Genomic DNA, 19,745 nt, shown 5'->3' with positions numbered 1-19,745 from the left:
AGGTTCTAGAACTTCTAGATCTTTCTTTTATTAAAATTATTCATCAAAATACTTAATTCCTTAATAATCATGATTATGACAAGTGTCATGCTCTTAATGGTTCTATCTAAACATTAGGTTATAATGAATAATATTTCTAGGACCAGCAATATTAAAAACCTTATGTTATAATTAATATTCTTAAACTATAGGTTAAACTTATAAAATCCATAACTATTGCTATGAGTTTCCAACTAAGTCCCGACTTGAACCAAAATCCACGGTAACCATCATACTACAAACTAATACTAACTACTACTACGACTACTACTATCTAGCTAGCTAAGTAAAAATTCTGGGATACTACAGAAGTATCTTCATTTGTTTAATTTTCAGCTTGAGGTTGTACTTTGAAAATTTTAGGGCAAAATTTCTTTAAGGAGGGACGAATGTAAAAGCTCTGATTTTTTTAATAAATTAATATTATTTTCATTTAACCGGTGGGACCCACTTTTCTTCATATTAATTTTTCTTTTTCTTTTTATTCTCCATCCCTCGACTCTTCTTCTTTCTACTTCTTTTTTTCTTCTTTTCTTTCTCTTTTTCATCTCCTCAGCAACCATGGAAGCCACCTTGGATGACAACTTCTGACCACCACTTATTGCCACGTGTCGACCCTTTGGCTTCGTCCTGCTTTGGAGACCTCAGCCATCAAGTGGTGTCGCCTCACTCGATGCTAGCTTCTTGGAACAACTAGTCAAAGTTTTGTCATTCAAAGTTTGAGCACATTTTCCAAACAACTCTGGCCACCCCTAGGGGAATGGTTGGTACCGTTGGAACTAGCGTGGAGAGAAGAACAAAGCCCACGAAGTCATTTTGGTCAACTCGCCATTTTTCTCTGGTGAGATTTTGGGTATCTTCGCCCCTTTGGAAGCATTTTTCGGTGACACTGGCAGTTGTTCGGACAAATGGGTTTTATAAACGTGATCTACTCATCGAGGGAATCATTTTCATATATGGCAAGCATACATTTCTTGATGTTTCTTGTACGCTGCTCATTTTCCCCACCAATGGCTACTATTTATGACTCAGTAATGCTTCGGAACTTCAAACTTCAAATATAGTCATTGTGACGCCCCACGTCACTATGGCTGCTTTCTGGAATGACGACTGGCCCTACAAACCAAGACAAGTCTTTCCAGCGTGCTTTGTCCTCACTCGCACACTTCCAGGGAAAAATTCCCAGGAGGTCACCCATCCCTAGATTACTCCAGGCCAAGCACGCTTAACCATGGAGTTCTCAAGTGATGGGCTACCGAAAAGAAGATGCACCTTCCTGATATAAGTAGTACCTATCAATTCATTTAAGCCCTCTTCAACTGTGTAGTCCCATACCTACACAGTCTTAGAATCATTACACTTGACCTTCCCCAGGCGGTGTGGGATTGCACAGCTTACCCGGTCTTTCCCCTTACGGATCACGGGATTCTGACTGTCACAGTCATGTCGTTGGACACAATTTTTAACAAGGAATGCAATCATGATAATCATTTGCTCATTTCATGCACGTAGGTAAACCGTGATATTAAAATTGGACTAAATCACTATATGATTATCATTAAGCTTAGGAGTGTCGCTTTGGACTCGGATTGACAATTCTAAGGAGGTAAGTACTCAACTTAGTTATCGGAATTGTTTTTATATGTATCAAATAACATTAAAAATATTCAATTTTTTTATTTATGAAAAGTTTGAATAATTTAAAACTTAATCTGCATGGTTTTCTGGATTGTTCTGAGGGCACTGAGTGCCAAATATTATTTTGTATACTTATCGATGCAGGTTATGATTTATTTTACTTTGTTCAAATGTAGCCATTATGCTACCCAATTTTCTAAAATAAAGGGAATGCTCTTTTGTTATTCTATTTGCATGCATTTGGTTATACTGTTGAGAGCTGTATTAATCATGATTTGGGCATATTGTTGTTTTAGACCTAGTCTTTGTGTCAACATTGGTAGGTCAGGTGTTCACTCACCTGTAGGTGTAAAGACCTAGTGTTTGTATACATGATGTAATCTGAACCACCTTTTGTGGTGGTTATCAGGCACGACTACCCAATTTAGGATGTATTTTTTCTGTGGTGGGTATCGGAAACTAGGGATCTATTGGACGGTGTGATGTGCACGTGTAGTTTGTCTCTTGTGATTATTTGTGGTCTCTCTATTTTTGTTTACACATGATGATGACATGTTTTGTTTTAAAAGCTAACCATGTATGTATTTTTATTAAAAATATGGGTCCTTTGTGATTAATTGTTTCCTACTGGGCTTTATATGCTCAGCCTTATTTACCCCTTCTAGGAAATTCTCAATTTGTGATTGGTGGATACCAAGATGCATCCAAAGTTTGCCAATTTGATTTTTTCTAGTTTATTCTAATCTAGTTTTCTTTAAGGTCTCATGCTCAAGGTGAAATGTATGACTTTTGAATTATTCCTGATTCTATTAAGGTATATGAATTGGAATTTAGCAATGTTTTTTTAGTTTTGAGTAATAACGTATGCTAATTATATATTTTTTCGATAATTTATAAATTTAAGTATTTGGTGATCGCATAACTGTGGGAATATTACTTTTAAACGTATATACGATGAGAATGATCCAAATTTTATCACTATTATTTTCTATATAATTATAGGAGTTATTCCATTATTGTGGACATATAATTATTGTAGTTTATGGTATAAACTAAAAGATCGCCTATAAGAATTATTTTCCAATAAAGGTCAAGTTTGACTGTTAACCAACCAAGTTATCGATATTACACATATGCCAGTGCCTAGGGCTCAGGTCGTGATAGTGACAATGATTTTTATTTGATCTGATTCATGTGCGTGAAAATTGGCCTTTAGACGAGTAGCTCAATATAGCTAGGAGTCTCTGTGAACCAATGTAATCACATTTACACCTGTGATAACATTTGTGTCTTGGGGACCGACGCATACCCTTTATTGGGTTTTCAAAATTGGATTCGATAGTGTTGATGCTTAGTTATCCACTTTAATTGTATTCATGTTTAGGGGCATTTGTTAGCCCCAAATTATTTTGGTAGCTCTCAAGTTGGCTTCTAGGGTTAGCTTTGGGTTATTGTTAGCTACCTTATGAGTTTATACTATTTTTGGGTATTATCTCTGTGAGCTAAATTGCCATTGTATTATTAGAATTAGAACAAAGGTTTAACTCAACTTCATTATATGATATTATATTATTGGCTATAATCTCTGAAAGCTGGGTTGTTGTTGTATTGCTCGGATTATTGTTCGTAAAACGCAAATAGACAAAGAGAATGGTTAGATAGAACGGAATTAGGTAAAAGTATCAAGAACGATCTTTCAAAGTTTAATTATGGCCTAGAGCTAGGAATAGTACACTAGGAAACACATATAGTTTATTTTTTCTTAGTTAACCTTGTGGCCTATTTACGTAACCCTGATTCCGACCTCAATGTTGACATTTAAGGTTTGCACCTAGTATGCTTAACTATAAGCGTGGGTCAATGAGCTTCTATTTAAGTACGTTATGTGTATAGAATAGTTAAAGGCTTAAAGCTAATTGTCTTGAAATATATTAAAGATGATGTTATGGTAAGCCTAGGAGTAGGATACATTAAATGTTCAACTTAGCATAGTCTTACCAGAAACGTGACCAAATTATTAGAGTGTAATTATGCTTATAAAGTGTTATTTGTCTATATTAAAGATACTGGGAGCCTGAGTTAGGTTGAATTAAGATAAGAATAAATTAGAGGGTTTTGAGTAGTGTGAACCCAAGTATAAAATTTGAATATACTGAATTTAATAATGGTCTAAATTATGTGTTAGAACGACACAAATCTAGGTATAAAGTGTTCGAGGATTAAACTAACGTTCTAATAAGGTTTAAAGAGAATTATCGAAGCTTGGTAACGTTAGAAGAACCTAGTCATCATTATACATGACTAATATCAATTCAAAAATCTCTTAAGTATTAACTGCTAAATTTAGCACAATGAAAGACAAGTTTAGAAAAGTTTGTCGATAGAGATTATAGATAAGTTTTGGCTATTAAATGCCTACCAGGGTAGATAGGGTAAAAACCTTATAAGTGATGTCAAATAATGTTTTGACTATTGAGGTCTTGTGGGTGAAGTATTCACCGAGGTTGTCAATCAATCGACACGTCTCAGAGAGATGTTATAGCTGATTTTCCTTTAAGGGTTTTGAGTATGCTATTTTGAGTTATAAAGTTAGTATCGAATTAAATGCAATTGTTGAATAGATGAGCTTGACTCTCAGTGTTCATGTTATGAGTAGTAGATTAATGATCATTATGTTGAATCTGCTTATGTTTACGGTATGAGTATACTCTGTGTCATGCAATATTAACCTCATGGTATATGAATATATGCATTCATGCATTGCATGAGATTTACTTACTCGACGTTAGCTCATTATGTTGTTGTTCCAACCTTTTTCAGGTGTCGCTTGATATTTGGACAACTTGAGCAAGGAATTATATGTATAGGATATTCCAGCGGTTCGTATAATTGATTAAGTTTAGTTTTATTATTTTACTCTTGAATGGTTGTAAGTTTTTATTAAAGTTAAAAGTTTTAAATTTTCCGCATTTTTTAGGTGTTGTTTAATATTTTTAAAGTTAGATGCTTGTAATATTTATAGAACTTGTACTATGAGTGTGCGGCTAACGTACCCAAAAAGTTGCCTATTTTGTGCCTTAGATTCTATCATTTTTTGTCCTATAAGATGGCTTATCTACTTTGGCGTACCAAAACCCAAATTGAACCACATACATAACCAAAATAAAAAAGAAAGATCTAGAAAACTTCATAAACATATAGAAGAAGTTTAAAGTAGAGAAAAAAATACCTACTTATGAGTTGGTTCTTTATCGAAGTTTGGAAGGGTGAGGAAAGTCGAGATTGCAGATGAATTTCTGGGAAGAAATCGACAAAGAGCACTGTGAACTCGAGGGTTTCAGGAAAGAGGGAAAAAAAGGATGTTTGAATGAAAAGGTGGTGAAAAGTCAGGTTCTACACTCCAATATATACGTAAATTTTGGGGAAGAATCAGAGCCACATCATCAAAGCAGATCGAGATCTAAGGGCTCAGATTAAATGAACCAAACTACGGCAAAAGGTTGACAAGAAAATTTTCGCATTACTCAAAACTCGAAGAGACGGCTATAATAAACAAAAACGTGTCCTACACTTGAGTGGGTAGGTGGGCACGTTTTCCCACAACGAAAGTAGAAAAGCCTCTACTGTGCGTGTTAGGAGTGACGTCATACATGAGCAGGGACTTCAGGAGGCAATTGTTGTATCCTAAAAATACGAGCTAAATCGTCTTGTTCGAGGTACAACTGTCAAGCAATAGGTGAAGGATACAAGACTCTAAAGACATTTCACTAACTCTAGATTAAATAGCTCGAGATTATATCATCAAGTTGGGCTATCATGAGATCCTCCAGATCGCCCTAAATATCTATGATAAAGATCGAATAACACAACGTCCAGATCGCCCCCATTTGTCTTCGAGCATTACTCGGATCAGATCGCCCACACGTGTAACCTCCAGTTCAAGGAATGCATTCACCTCGTGGCAGTCCTTTGACGAAACGCTTAGTAAGAACAAATTATCATACATAGCATAAAGAAGACAAACAGGAAGCCCTAACAGTGATCATACAGATATTCAACAACAATAGGGTTTCGAAAAAACCAAATCCTAACATACAATACAAGAACGCGTGAATGTCCTTGCAAACTTATGGTCATGCCCAATAACCAGATTTCATAACTTAGTAAACCTGCACGCAGAAAATTCCAGAGCAAGTGTATATATACATATGATCTTAACTCATAACCTACTTGTCATGCTTAACATACATATCATACTTATCATCTTATCATACTTAACATGCATATCATACATATCATACTTATCATCTTATCATACTTAACATGCATATCATACATATCACACTTATCATCTTATCATACTTAACATGCATATCATACATATCGTACTTATCATCTCATCATACTTAACTTACATATCATACTTATCATCTTATCGTACTAAACATGCATATCATACATATCATACTTAACCTACTTAACTTACTCAACACAAACACGGGTGTATACTTAAAATACATTGGTTACAAAGACTCCTATGTCATCATGGGACCGTCATCATGTACGTCATCTTCCACCTTATTGGCCTTTCTGGAATGACACAGAATATCGTAATCACAATCGTTGAATACATCTAACCATCGGTGCTGCCTCATGTTCAATTCATTTTGAGTGAAGAACTACTTTAGGCTCTTGTGATCAGTGTAAATATCGTAGTGTACTACATAGAGATTGTAACGCCCTACTACCCTATAGTCATTACCATGTGGTTTTAAAATGTATATTTTGCTCGCTAATTGAGGTGTTAGACCCAAAAGTGTGGTTAAATAAAAGTAGAGACTCATTTAATAAAACTTCCATTAAAAAATGGTCTAAACATTCATTAAAATTATAGAAAAGATACAGTGGGATCCCAAAATGATGTTTAAGATATATATACAACTCAAAAGTCATTACACAATTGACCTAGGTGACAATATCAGAAATTTACACTGTGTTCCTAAAAAACTACCCCAGTTGTGGTGGCTAGGTAGGCCAAACATGTACGCACCGCTCCATGCCCTAAAACTTATGCTTGGTTGACCTTTCCCTTGCTCTTACCTGCACCATAAAGCACCCGTGAGCCAAGACCCAGCAAGAAAAATTCACCAACATAGTATATAACAATTCATTTAATAAGTATATAACTAAGCTAACACAACAGATATTTCACAATTCATTACAATTTACAACAGCGGCCTCAGCCGATCAAGGTCAGTTACCAGGCACCAAGTTCATGCTCCTAACCGAGCAGGTGAGTAGAACACCCTTAGATGACCATGCCATGGTGGCCTACATTCAACATGCTTATTGCCGATTCTGACCCTTGCTGATCCCGACCCTTTCCGCTCAATCTCATCACATATATAACACAATAGTTGCAAACATCTATACATAACACTAAGCATAATACAAGCACAAATAATGGGGCCATGCCCTGCTCTATGTGCACAGACATTTTTCTTACCTTGAGTCCCAAGTTGACAATATAAGGGGACCCCGAGCGCGATCCCTAATCTCGAGCCTTAGCGGTAAAACCTCAATAGTAATTCGACCCCAAACTATCCCTTGATCTTAATCCTTGCTTCGACTTCTTGGATTTCCTGGCCAATTCTTCAAGAATTTCAGAAAGCTTCCAAGCACACCAAGAGGGAAAGAGAGAAATGAATAGAGAGGGGTGGAAAGGCTGAGAAGCTAAGTGTTCTTTGATTACTTCTCAAGGCTTCCCCTAGCTCATCTTTTGCTTTTTAGCACCCCCAAGGGAAAAATGGTCATTAGAAAAGTTTCCCACTAATTCCTTAAGTAGTCTTATAAATCCCCAATTAATCCCGTCATACCCAAATAATCGCCAAATAACTACCAGTTACCCAATCAACCTCAAATACGCACTACTTTCCTAAAATACCCCTAGGCTCACCCCATGCCGGGTATTTAACCCCGTTGTGACTATTCTGCTAATCTGCTCACTAGGATTGCCTCGGACAACACATCTCAAATATATCTCCACAATACTGCGGTCTTACTCATAACGCTTACATAATACAAATATACCCTCAACGGGTCAAAAATTACAAATATGCCCTTATATCTAGAACGGTCCCACATGCATATCTAGTCATATTATAATATAACTCAAGCAATCAAATAATGATACACATATATCATAATTACTTCACCTAATAATGCAATTAAATCATTTATTTCCCTCCCAACTTACTAATCAAGGCGCTAAGCCTTATTAACAAATTTTGGGACGTTACAACTATCCCCTCCTTATCGAAATTTCGTCCTCAAAATTTACATAAATAGTTCGAGATGCCGATCCTACATGTCTAACTCAAGTTCTCAAGTTGCCTCCTCTACTTTGTTGTTTCTCCACGACACTTTCACTAAGGAAATGGTCTTGTTTCTTAAAACTTTGTCCTTTCCATTTAGGATCTGAACCGGTTTCTCCTCATCAGACAAATCTTGATCAAACTCCAGGTTTTCATAACTCAACACATGTGTAGGATCTAATACGTACTTCTGGAGCATAGTCACATGAAACACATTGTGAATCCCTGATAAAGCTAGAGGCATAGCTAATCTGTAAGCCACCTCTCCAACTCATTCCAGAATCTTAAAGGGGCCAACAAATCTAGGACCTAATTTTCCTTTCACTCCAAATCGTTTCATTCCTCTCAAAGGAGATACTCTGAGAAACACATAATCACCTACTTGAAACTCTACACTCCTACGTTTCAAGTCTGAGTAACTCTTCTGTTTACTCTAGGAGGCGAGCATTCGAGCTCTAATCTTCGCAATTGCCTAATTAGTCTTCTGAACTGCCTCAAGAACTAAATACTTTCTCTCACCATCTCATCCCAATGAATGGGCGATCTTCATTTCCTCCCATACAATATTTCATACGGAGCCACTCCGATAGTTTCCTGATAACCGTTATTAAAAGAAAACTCAACCAATGGGAGATACTTACTCCAAGATCCCCCAAAATCTAACACACATGCCTGCAACATGTCTTCTAGTGTTTGAATTGTCCTCTCAGCCTGTCCATCCATCTGAGGATGATAGGCTGTACTGAATCTAAATTGCGTGCCCATAGCCTTCTGCAGGCTTTTCCAAAACATAGAGGTGAATGTGGGGTCCCTGTCTAACACTATCGATTTCGGAGCCCCATGGAGACGCACAATCTTCTTCACGTACAATTCAACATACTGTTCAATCGTATAGTATGTTCTAACGGGTAGACAGTAGGCTGATTTTGTATACCTATCCACAATCACCCACACAGAATCATGTTGCCCCATTATTCTCGGCATTCCAACTACGATGTCCATGTTAATATATTCGCACTTCCACTCTGGAATCCTTAAAGGCTGCAGCAACCCTGCTGGCCTTTGGTGTTCAGCCTTCACCTACTGACAAGTTAAACACTTGGCCACATAATCCACCACGTCCTTCTTCATTCCTAGCCACTGATATAGAGCCTTTAGATCTTGGTACATCTGTGTTGTACCCGAATGTAGGGAATAAGGACTGGTATGAGACTCATCCAGAATCTCTCGCTTGATACCGGCATCCACCAGAATGCAAATCTGATTTTTATATCTCAACAAATCTACCTCTGAAATAGAAAAGTCTCTAGCCAATCCAGCTAAGATATTCTCCCTTTGTTTCTTCAACAAAGGATCCTCCTTTTGTGCTCCTCTAATTCTCTCAAGGAGTGTGGACTAAAGAGTAATGTTTGCTAGATAGTAATGTCTGAGTTAAATTAGTAAATTCCTCCGCCTTTGCAGCTTGAATTGCAACACTGTAGTACTTCACCTTAATTACGTCCATGAATTCATCCCAAGACATAGTGGCCACATCTCTCCTCTGAGACGCAACTTCCCACTAGATGCGGGTGTCATCCCTTAAGATATAGCTGGCACAAGCCACCCTATCGTTTCATTCCACCCTCATAAAATCAAATATAGAAGTAATCATGTTCATCCACTGTTCTGCCCGCAGTGGGTTTGGACCGCCTTCAAAGGTGGGAGGGTGGTGGTTTCTAAACCTCTCATACAAAGGCTCCCATCTATTTTCTATTACAGGCTGGGCTAGCACTGGTACCACAACCTATAGAGCCTGTATTCTAACATTCTGAGGAGGAGCCTACTATCTCAGCTCTCGAAGTTCATCTTCAATTCTCTGAAGTCTAGCTTGCATTTCTACGAAGATTTGTTGTCAGTTCTGTGGGGCATGTGGAGGGTCGTGACCACGGTTGTTATCTTTGACCATATTGCTACGTAATCGGTTTGATCGCTGAGGCATAAATTTAATATGCCTGCAATCAATGACGCCGAACATCAGGCATGATAACAACATCAAAAGAAACCACCCCAAGTTCAACCGATCAAACACAAATATCAAACTAACACAATATACACATAACAAAATCTATAACAATCAAGGGGGCCATGCTCTAGCATTATATTCACATCTTGCTCTATATATCAACAGGAAGATAGGTAATTCAAATAAGCAATTAAACAAATATTTCACTTAATACTAACCAACCTTGAGTCGAGCTTGTCTCTGGCAACGAGCGTACATGTTCGATCAATCTCCAAGAACTATAAACATTGGCATGCTCTGATACCAAGTTGTAATGTCCTACTACCCTAGAATCATTACCATGTGGTTTTAAAATATGTATTGAGCTCGATAATCGAGGTGTTAGACCCAAAAGTGTGGTGAAATTAAAGTAGAGACTCATTTAATAAAACTTCCATTCAAAAAAAGTTTAAAAAATCATTAAAATTATAGAAAAGTTACAGTGGGATCCAAAAATGTTGTTTAAGATATATTTACAACTCAAAAGTCATTACATAGTCAACCTAGGTGACAAAATCAGACATTTACACTGCATTCCTCAAAACTACCCCAGCCGTGGCAGCCAAGTTGGCCAAACATGTACGCACCGCTCCATGCCCTCCAACTCATGCTTGGTCGACCTTTCCCTTGCCCATACCTGCACCATAGAGCACCTATGAGTTAAGGCCCATCAAGAGAACTTCACCAGCATAGTATATAACAATTCATTTCAATAAGTGCATAACTAAGCAAACACAACAAGTATTTCACAGGCATTCATTACAATTCACAACATCAGCCTAAGCCGATCAAAGTGCGTTACCAGGCACCAAGGTCACGGTCCTAACCATCCGAGTGAGTACAACACCCTTAGATGACCATGCCATGGCAGCCTACATTCACCATGTTTATTGCAGATCCGGGCCCTTGCCGCTCAATCTCATCACATATATGACACAATACTTGCAAACATCTATGTATAACACCAAGCATAATACAAGCATAAATAATCGGGCCATGCCCTGCACTACGTGCACAGACCGTTTTCTTACCTTAAGTCCTGAGCTGACAGTATAAGGTGATCCTGAGCATGATACCTAATCTCAAGCCTTAGCGGTAAAACCTCAATAGTAATTCGATCCCAAACTATCTCTTGATCCTAATCCTAGCTTCAGCTTCTTGGATTTCCTAACCAATTCTTCAAGAATTTCACAAAGCTCCCAAGCACACCTAGAACGAAAGAGAGAACCGAATAGAGAGGGAAGGAAAGGCTAAGAGGCTAAGTGTTCGCTGCTAACTTCTCAAGGCTTCCCCAAGTCTATCCCATGGTACCCAAAATGCCCCTAGGTAAACTCTTGCTTTTTAGCGCCCCCAAGGGAAAAATGGTCATTGGCCATGTTTCCTGTTAATTCCTCAAGTAGTCCTATAAATCCCCAATTAATCCCGGCATACCCAAATAATCGCCAAATAACTACCTGTTACCTGATCAAGCCCGAATACGCACTACGTTCCTAAAATACCCCTAGGCTCACCCCAAGCCGAGTATTTAACCCCGTTGTGATTATTTCGCTAATCTTCTCACTAGGATCGCCTCAGACAACACATCTCAAAAGTATGTCCATAATAATGTGGTCTTACTCATAACACATACATAATACAAATATACCCTCAATGGGTCAAAAATTACAAATATGCCCTTATAACCAGAATGGGCGCACATGCATATCAAGTCATATTATAATATAACTCAAGAAATGAAATAATGATACACATATATCATAATTAATTCACCTAATAATGCAATTAAATCATTTATTGCCCTCCCGACATGCTAATCAAGGCGCTAAACCTTATTAGCAAATTTGGGACGTTACAGAGATAATGCCTCCAGATGTTTCAGTGCGAACACCACAACAGCCCGTTCTAGGTCATTTGTTGGGTAGTTCTTATTGTAATTCTTTAGTTTTTGCGATCCGTAAGCAATTACCTTGCCATGTTGCATCAGAATTTCCCCCATTCCTTCAGTCATCGTTGTAAATCGTGTATCCCTCCATCCCGCTAGAGATAGTTAACATCGGGGTTGTGGTCAGGGCGTTGGAAACTCGTTCCACATTGCTCAGTCCATACAAACTTAGCATTGTATTTATGGGGAAGGGAAGTCATGGGTGAAGCTATCTATGAGAACCCTTCTATGAACTGCCTAGAATACCCCGCTAACTCGAGGAAACTCCCACCTCCTGGGCATTTTTTGGGGGTTTCCATCGACTCACTACCTATATCTTTCTGAGATCCATGGATATCCCTTCGTTCGACACCACATAACCTAAGAAGCTTATTTTTCCTACCAAAATTCACACTTGGAGTATTTAGCATATGGCTTATGTTTCTTCAAATGCTTGAGGGCCATTTCAAGATGCACCGCATGTTCCACTTGGTTCTTATCCACAACATGACCTAGATATCCAATACTTATGATCTCCAACTTCTTACTTGCCTTCATTGCTGAGACCATGGAAACTTCTTGTCTCTGGATGTTCCTTGAAAAATGCACTGTTCCTTGCCTGCCGAATGGAAGACCACTTTCCTCTTCTTGCAAGTGACCATTGCACCATACATAGATAGCCAATCCATACCAAAATTACATCATGCTCGCATTGGTTCGATACTAACAGGTCAACTGTTAGTTCGTGATCAACTACCCTAATTGGTACAACTCTAAGCCAAAACTGAACCATCATATCATCCCACGAAGGCAATGATACACTACATATATTTTGTAGATTCATGCGCTACATCTAGTTCTTAATATAGGTAGTATCTACAAATGAATGTGATGCCCAAATATCCATTAATGTACATTCCAAGGTTCGAAAGATAGAAATTTTACCTAACACCACCTCAGATGATCTAACTCTCTTGTTGCCTCATGTGAGTGCATAAACAAGTAGTGATGCTCCTATCCACCTTTGCTTACCATTCCTGTCCTTCCTACTCGAGTTCGAGTGTTGCTTGGAAAAGTGTCCCGACTTGGCGGAACTATAACACCCCTTTGCATTATGTTTGCCTTGATTTCTTCAATTTCACTTTTTGCAAGTTAGCGAGTATTCAAACTCAAGCATGGATGCTTGTTGGGATTAGCTCATCCCTGGTTAGCAAAACCTCATTTCCTCTTGTTACTGCCATAATTGGCTAACTTCAAGCAACCTTGATTACTTTGTCTCCCTGAGTCTTGAGTTGTCCTTGTAGCAAAACTTCCCTTGTTCCAGTTCCAACCAGATTGGAACTACCTAAGGCTACTGGTGTCACTCGTCAGCTCCTCAATATTTTATGATTCTTTCTTCTCTAATCTAGCTCATGACTCTTGGTTAATAGTATGCTCCGCAACACCTGCATCATATTCTGGACCAAATCTTCCAAGAGTCCATGAATTTCACTCTATTCCCTTATAGTCGGTTCATAAATCTTCACATATTAGATGCCTTAGTGCTTATTAGGTCATATTCAAACCTGAACAACTAGTCAAATCTCTAAACGTTTCTAGCATGCTCATCAATCTTTGCTTTAAGTTTGTAACCGCAAGCACCTCACTCTAGCGAGTTGTCATATCATGTGCATCTTCTTTACTTTTCACTCTGAGCACCTCATCTTTTCACTACTCATCGTAATTATTTTAGTTATTTAGCTAGTCTGGATGCTCGCCTTACAGTGTGGATTTGATTTTCCATCAATCAATCCTACTTGAGGTACTACCCCCAATAACATATCCCCACACGCTCTTGTCCTTGTAGACATAGCATTAGCTACTATGGAATACTCCTATACTTTAATAGGGAATAAATTGTGGGATATGCACATGGTAATAACAACTATAATGACTTGCTTTAGATAAAGCATAAATTTAACATAAGCATCCAATCAAAAAAACCAAGAAAGCCCATAATTAGATTACGTAGTTTTTGACCTAGATGTCACACCGCCACTAGGTTTCCTACTTGGATACCCTAACCGCGATCAAAAGTGAGCAGTCGGGTAAGAGTAAACATAACCTTCTGTACATAAGGGTTTAACACTGAGAAATTACTATCCTAAGTTAGACGAATATGTCCTAGTAGGTATTGGTGTCCTCGTCGGAGTCCTCAAGTATCTCACAGATAATGCCATCATCATCTGTCTTGTTTCCTAGATCCTCCTGAGGATCCTCTTCTGTATCTTCTTCATGATCTTCTTCCTCAAATTCTTCATCGACATCCATTTCTTCACAGTTTTTTTGTGGCCTTTCCCGTCTTCTACCCTAACGGGATTCTTCGCGATCACATGGTTCACTGTCGTCGCCTGATTCTCCCTTTCGTTTGCGCTGGCCTCCGGCTGAGCATTCCATGTTCCAAAGAGTCTCTGACATCTCAGGTACCCGCTTGACCTCTCCACAGGTGGTCCAAAGTAAAACTCCATGGATAATCGAAAGGTAGGCCACTTTATTTTAGCTGACAAAATGTGATACCAACGAAAGCTCTACCCCTCAGACATAGGCCGACTAACCCAACCATAAAGCTCTGGGGTGTACCAATTTCCTCGAAGATAAGGGCTGTGGAATATGAAAAAGACCAAACATCATAAGCGTAGTCGTTGTAACGCCCCAAATTTGCTAGTATGGCTTAGTGCCTTGATTAGTGTGTTGGGAGGGCAATAAATGATTTAACTGCATTATTAGGTGAATTAATTATGATATATGTGAATCGTTAATTGATTGCCTAAGTTATATTATAATAAGACTAGATATGCATGTTTTGGTGTATTAAATATGCATGTGGGCTCGTTCTTGTTAATAATGGCATATTTCTAATTTTGGCCCATGAAGGGCATAGATGTAATTATTTGTGTGTGTTATCCAGATTTCCGGATAGCGTTTAGATGGATATCCTCGGGGAAGCAGAATTATCAATGTCTTTCACGGTAGGTGGCCAGAGCTCGCGGATGGACAGAAAGGCTTCGCCTCTCCCGCTTAGTGTCCGGATTACTCTTTCAAGCAAACGCGACACGGAAGCTCGTCAACTCTCCCGGACTCCCGAAGGGGTATCCTTCGGGGAAGCTCCTTCCAGGAGAAGCTCTTCAAGTGGTCTTCGCGGAAACAGTTCCGTGCCTCGCACGGAACAAGGCCAGGCGGTCGAGTCGTGGAGGAGGCATATTTGGAATGATATCCACCTGACACAGGATCCCGCCTGACACGCCCGACAGGTCAAAGCCGCACACATCCCAGCACGCCTAAGGGTACCTTTTCGCCTACTGTTCCGCTAACAACTTGGAAAAGACGGCTGACTTTGTGTATTCCCCATACTTTCACGTAAATATACCCACATAAAGTCTTGTAGCCATGCTACTACAGTAATTGTATCCCCTATTTATGGATGGTGTAATTAAAACTCATGTACGTAGAGAAAAACCCTAATCCAAAACCCTAGCTATAAAGACCTTCTCATTTTACAATAGGGGGGACGGCCAACAAATCACATAGCAAGAACTCTACCAAAATCTCTCTAGCTTCATCTTCTCCAAGAGAACCCGAGAGAAACATTGTGAGGTTGTGAGTTCCTTATACACCAGCTGTTTGACTGTTATTCTCTACAAGTATAATAACATCGACTCGTGCACTAGGGCTCGTTAACGCCTGAACCACGTAAAAACACTGTTTGTTTAGTTACATTTCAGCACTTCTACAGTTCTTATCTTTTTATTATTCTGTTTGTATTCGTTTCCGAAAAACTCGGTAAACAGTGTGTATATTAATTGAGACCACATTACTATGTGGATATATTTGAGTTATTAGAGACGAGGAGATCCTAGGGAGTAAGTTAGCAGTTTATCCATAATGGGGTCAAATACCCAGCTCGGCGTGAGCCTTATGGTATTTTGGTAATTTAGTACATTACCAGGGTTTATTGGGCAATGGAACATTATTTGGTAATCATTTGAGGATATTGGAAGTAACAAGATTATAAGGCGTTAATTATGATTAACAGGGTATGAGACAAAAGACAAATTTGCCTTCGGGGGCATTTGATGAGTAGGCTAAGGGTAAGAGGCAATCTGGTCATTTCAAGCCCAGTGAGTGACTTAGTTAGCTGGGAACTTCTCAAAACACTTAGGAAAAAAAAACACAGCTCTCACCTCATTCTCTCTCCTTCTCGTTATTCTCCATCTCACTTAGTTTTGGGGAGTTTGATCTTTGCTAAGGAGGAAAGCTTGGAATTGAAGGGGAATTGGAGCTAGGAATTTACTAGTAGCAGCATGAGGAGCGTGGTTCCTCAGTAAGGTAAGCATATACTCTATTTTTTGGTGAATTTCTGCCATGGTTTAAGTTTAGCAGAGTTTTAAACCAAGGGCTGAGTTTTGATCTTGGTTAGAGATTGGGTTTGGTTTTTGAGGTGCTTCTGCTGCTTATGGTGTGTTGTTTAGGGTTTTAGAATCATTTGGGACCTTGATGCAATGGGACAAGATTTGGGAGTTTTGGATCAGGGAAAAATGGTGGAAAAATTTTCTGAGTTCGCGTAGGGGCGCTGCGAAGCAGTTCTTCTGAGCCGCAGCACCGGGATGTTCTAGGACAGGGGGCTCTGGCTGGGTTTCATGGCACTAGGCCATTTCCGGGGCCTTAGTTTTGTTGTGACAGTCAGAATCCTGTGATCTATAAGGGGAAAGACTGGGTAAGCTGTGCAATCCTACACCGCCTAGGGAAGGTTAAGTGTGATGATTGTAAGACTGTGTAGGTATGGGACAACACAGTTGAAGAGGGCTCAAATGGATTGATGGGTACTACCTATATCAACAAGATGCATCTTCTTTTCAGTAGCCCATCACTTGAGAACTCCAAAGTTAAGTGTGCTTGACCTGGAGCAATCTCAAGATGGATGACCTTTTGGGAAGTTTTCCCAAGAAGCGTGCGAGTGAGGACAAAGCACGCTGGAAAGACTCGTGTTGGTTTGTAGGGCCAGTCGTCATTCCAGGAAGCAGCCATAGTGACGTGGGGCGTTACATTTGTATTTTTAGGGCAAAGGCCTAGGGCCTGGGGGGACGATTTCACTACCCCGTGTGGGGGAAGCAGAGGTCCCGAGAATACGGGATTGGTCTCGGGGTTCAATTATTGAATCGAATAGTAATGAGAATGTTATTTGTGAGTTGTGACTAGGTTACTGCTAGGGCTCGGGAGAGGTTCGTTCTTGGAAGTCGTGCTTAAGAAAATTGTTTGTGCCCGTAGAGTAGGGCATGGCCTGATTATATGTGCTTAGTGTTATATGTGCATGTTGAGACTGAACGGAAAGGGTTGGGATCGGCAAGGTCCAGAATTGGCGTTAAACATGTTGAATGCAAAAGGACATGGCATGGCCACCTAGGATGTTGTATTCGCCCGCTCAGTTAGGATCGTGAACTTGGTGTTGTGAATTGTCTGTTTTGTTTGTTTAATTTATCCATTTACTGAAATAAATTGTCATATGCTATGTTTGTCAGTTTTCTTGCTGTACCTTGGCTCACGGGTGCTCTATGGTGCATGTAAGCGCAAAGGAAAGGGCAACCAAGCATGAGTTGGAGGGAATGGGGCAATGCGTACATGTTTGGCCTACCTGGCTGCCACAACTGGGGGTAGTTTTGAGGAACATGCTAAAAACATTTGATTTTGTCACCTAGGTCGACTGTACACTATTTTGAGTTGTAAATATGTTTTAAAACAATATTTTGGAATCCCAATGTAACACTTTTATGTTCTTAATGAATGTCTAAGCCATTTCTTTAAAGTTTCATTAAATGAGTCTTCACCTTAATTTAATCACACTCTTTGGCCTAAAACCTGGATTAGCGAGTTAATTGTGTCGGTTTTTATAGATGAAATCAGAGATTATACGCAGCGGAACAACAATCAAAATCGTTAATTTAACCCCACAAGATTTCTAGATCTACTTCTTCACATATATATATATGGAATCAAAGATACGAATAGAAAATTACCTCAAGTCCTTCCTTGCTGCTATCTTTTTGTATGGAAAAAATCCTTGAGATCTCACACCAAGATCTTCCAAAATGTTCTCAGCACACAAAGAACGAGTTTGGGCTCGCTATACAAACAATAGACAAAAAACTATTTATCAGATGTTCTCAACACATGAGATCTGATAAAGTTTGGACCTAGGTTTTGAGAAGAACAGTAACTTTTGTTTGTATCACTGTTCTCTTTCTCTGAGAGAGATTTCAAGATATTTTTCTATCCCTGAAAAAGTTACGTTCTGGAAAAACTGATATCCTATATTTAATATATCCAATATATTAAAATAAAATCTAAGTTATTTTAAAAAATTTGAAAATCACTAATCAGTTATCAGATTTTTGTTTAAATAATAATATTTTAATCATATTACAATATCTCATTATTTATTTAATATTTAAATAACTAAAATTGTGGAACCAAGAAACTGCTCACAGTCTCTTATGCGTGTAGCACAGTGACTATGCACTGTGCTACACGTGTACCACATGCCAGTGATGGCATGTGATTTTTACCAATTTTTATTATTATTTAAATACCAAAAATCCCAAAAATAAATTAATTCAAAATTAATTATATTTTGTTAAATCAAATAATTAATTAATTAATTACACATAATTAGACAATAATTATGTTTGATACATAGAAAAATATTTTACTTATCACATAAGTCCTTTTTGCCCATTTTTGTATTTATCTTTGTCAGTGTTTGTTTGAGCCATTTTGGGGACCATGAACCTATAACATATAGCTCCAATAAATAAACTAAATAATTAATCTCTTTAATTATAATAGTTAATTTATTAATTATGATATTAATCCACTATAAATTCACAATTGCACTCATTATGTTATAGATATACTTTTACAGAAAATCTTTTCTTAAGTCGTCCATTGATATAACCATCTTACAATAGTTCAACCCTCTAATTAATTAGTTCATAAATTAGAATGGAAGAATTACCATTTTACCTTTCTAATTTACTTCTTATTCCTTAAGTACCATTAATTCACTAGTAAACAATTAATCTATAATCTAATTATAGATTTGAGCTCAAAATCATTCAGTTCCAGAATTAACCCTTAAGGGAACTAATATACAATCCATTATGAAAGATTAGATTCTGTATTGTTGATACATGTTCCCAGCCATCCATGATATTAAATCTCCAAAACAAAAGTCATTAGCCTCATTCTTTGAAGAGACCTTAACGAATGAATCAAAAGATTTAATAAACATGAATAGGAGTTCATGAACACTCAGGATTTAGGTTGATCTATAAATGATTATCAGTTATGATATGAATTACAAGTCTTTATTGTTAAATGGTTTCTGGATAAAGACTTTAATTCATATTGATCCATGTCATATATAATCATATTATATAAAGCACCTTTACCGAGATGTCTTACCACATCAATAATTCGAACCTAGATTATTTGTATCATTATGATACTCAGTAAACCGTACTTACAACTCCAATTAAAGAATTCCATAACTTCAATTTGTTGTTGTTGACTTTTTTTATTCATTCATGTGATCTTAATTCTCTCGTACTAATACAAGATCACATCCTCAATAATGAATATGGAATTTTTCAAATATTTACAAAATTATTCAAACAATAATTTAACAATCTAACTATAA

This window comes from Humulus lupulus, chromosome X (assembly GCF_963169125.1).
Source record: "Humulus lupulus chromosome X, drHumLupu1.1, whole genome shotgun sequence".
NCBI classification, from domain to species: Eukaryota; Viridiplantae; Streptophyta; class Magnoliopsida; order Rosales; family Cannabaceae; genus Humulus; species Humulus lupulus.
This window is presented reverse-complemented; position numbering follows the sequence as displayed.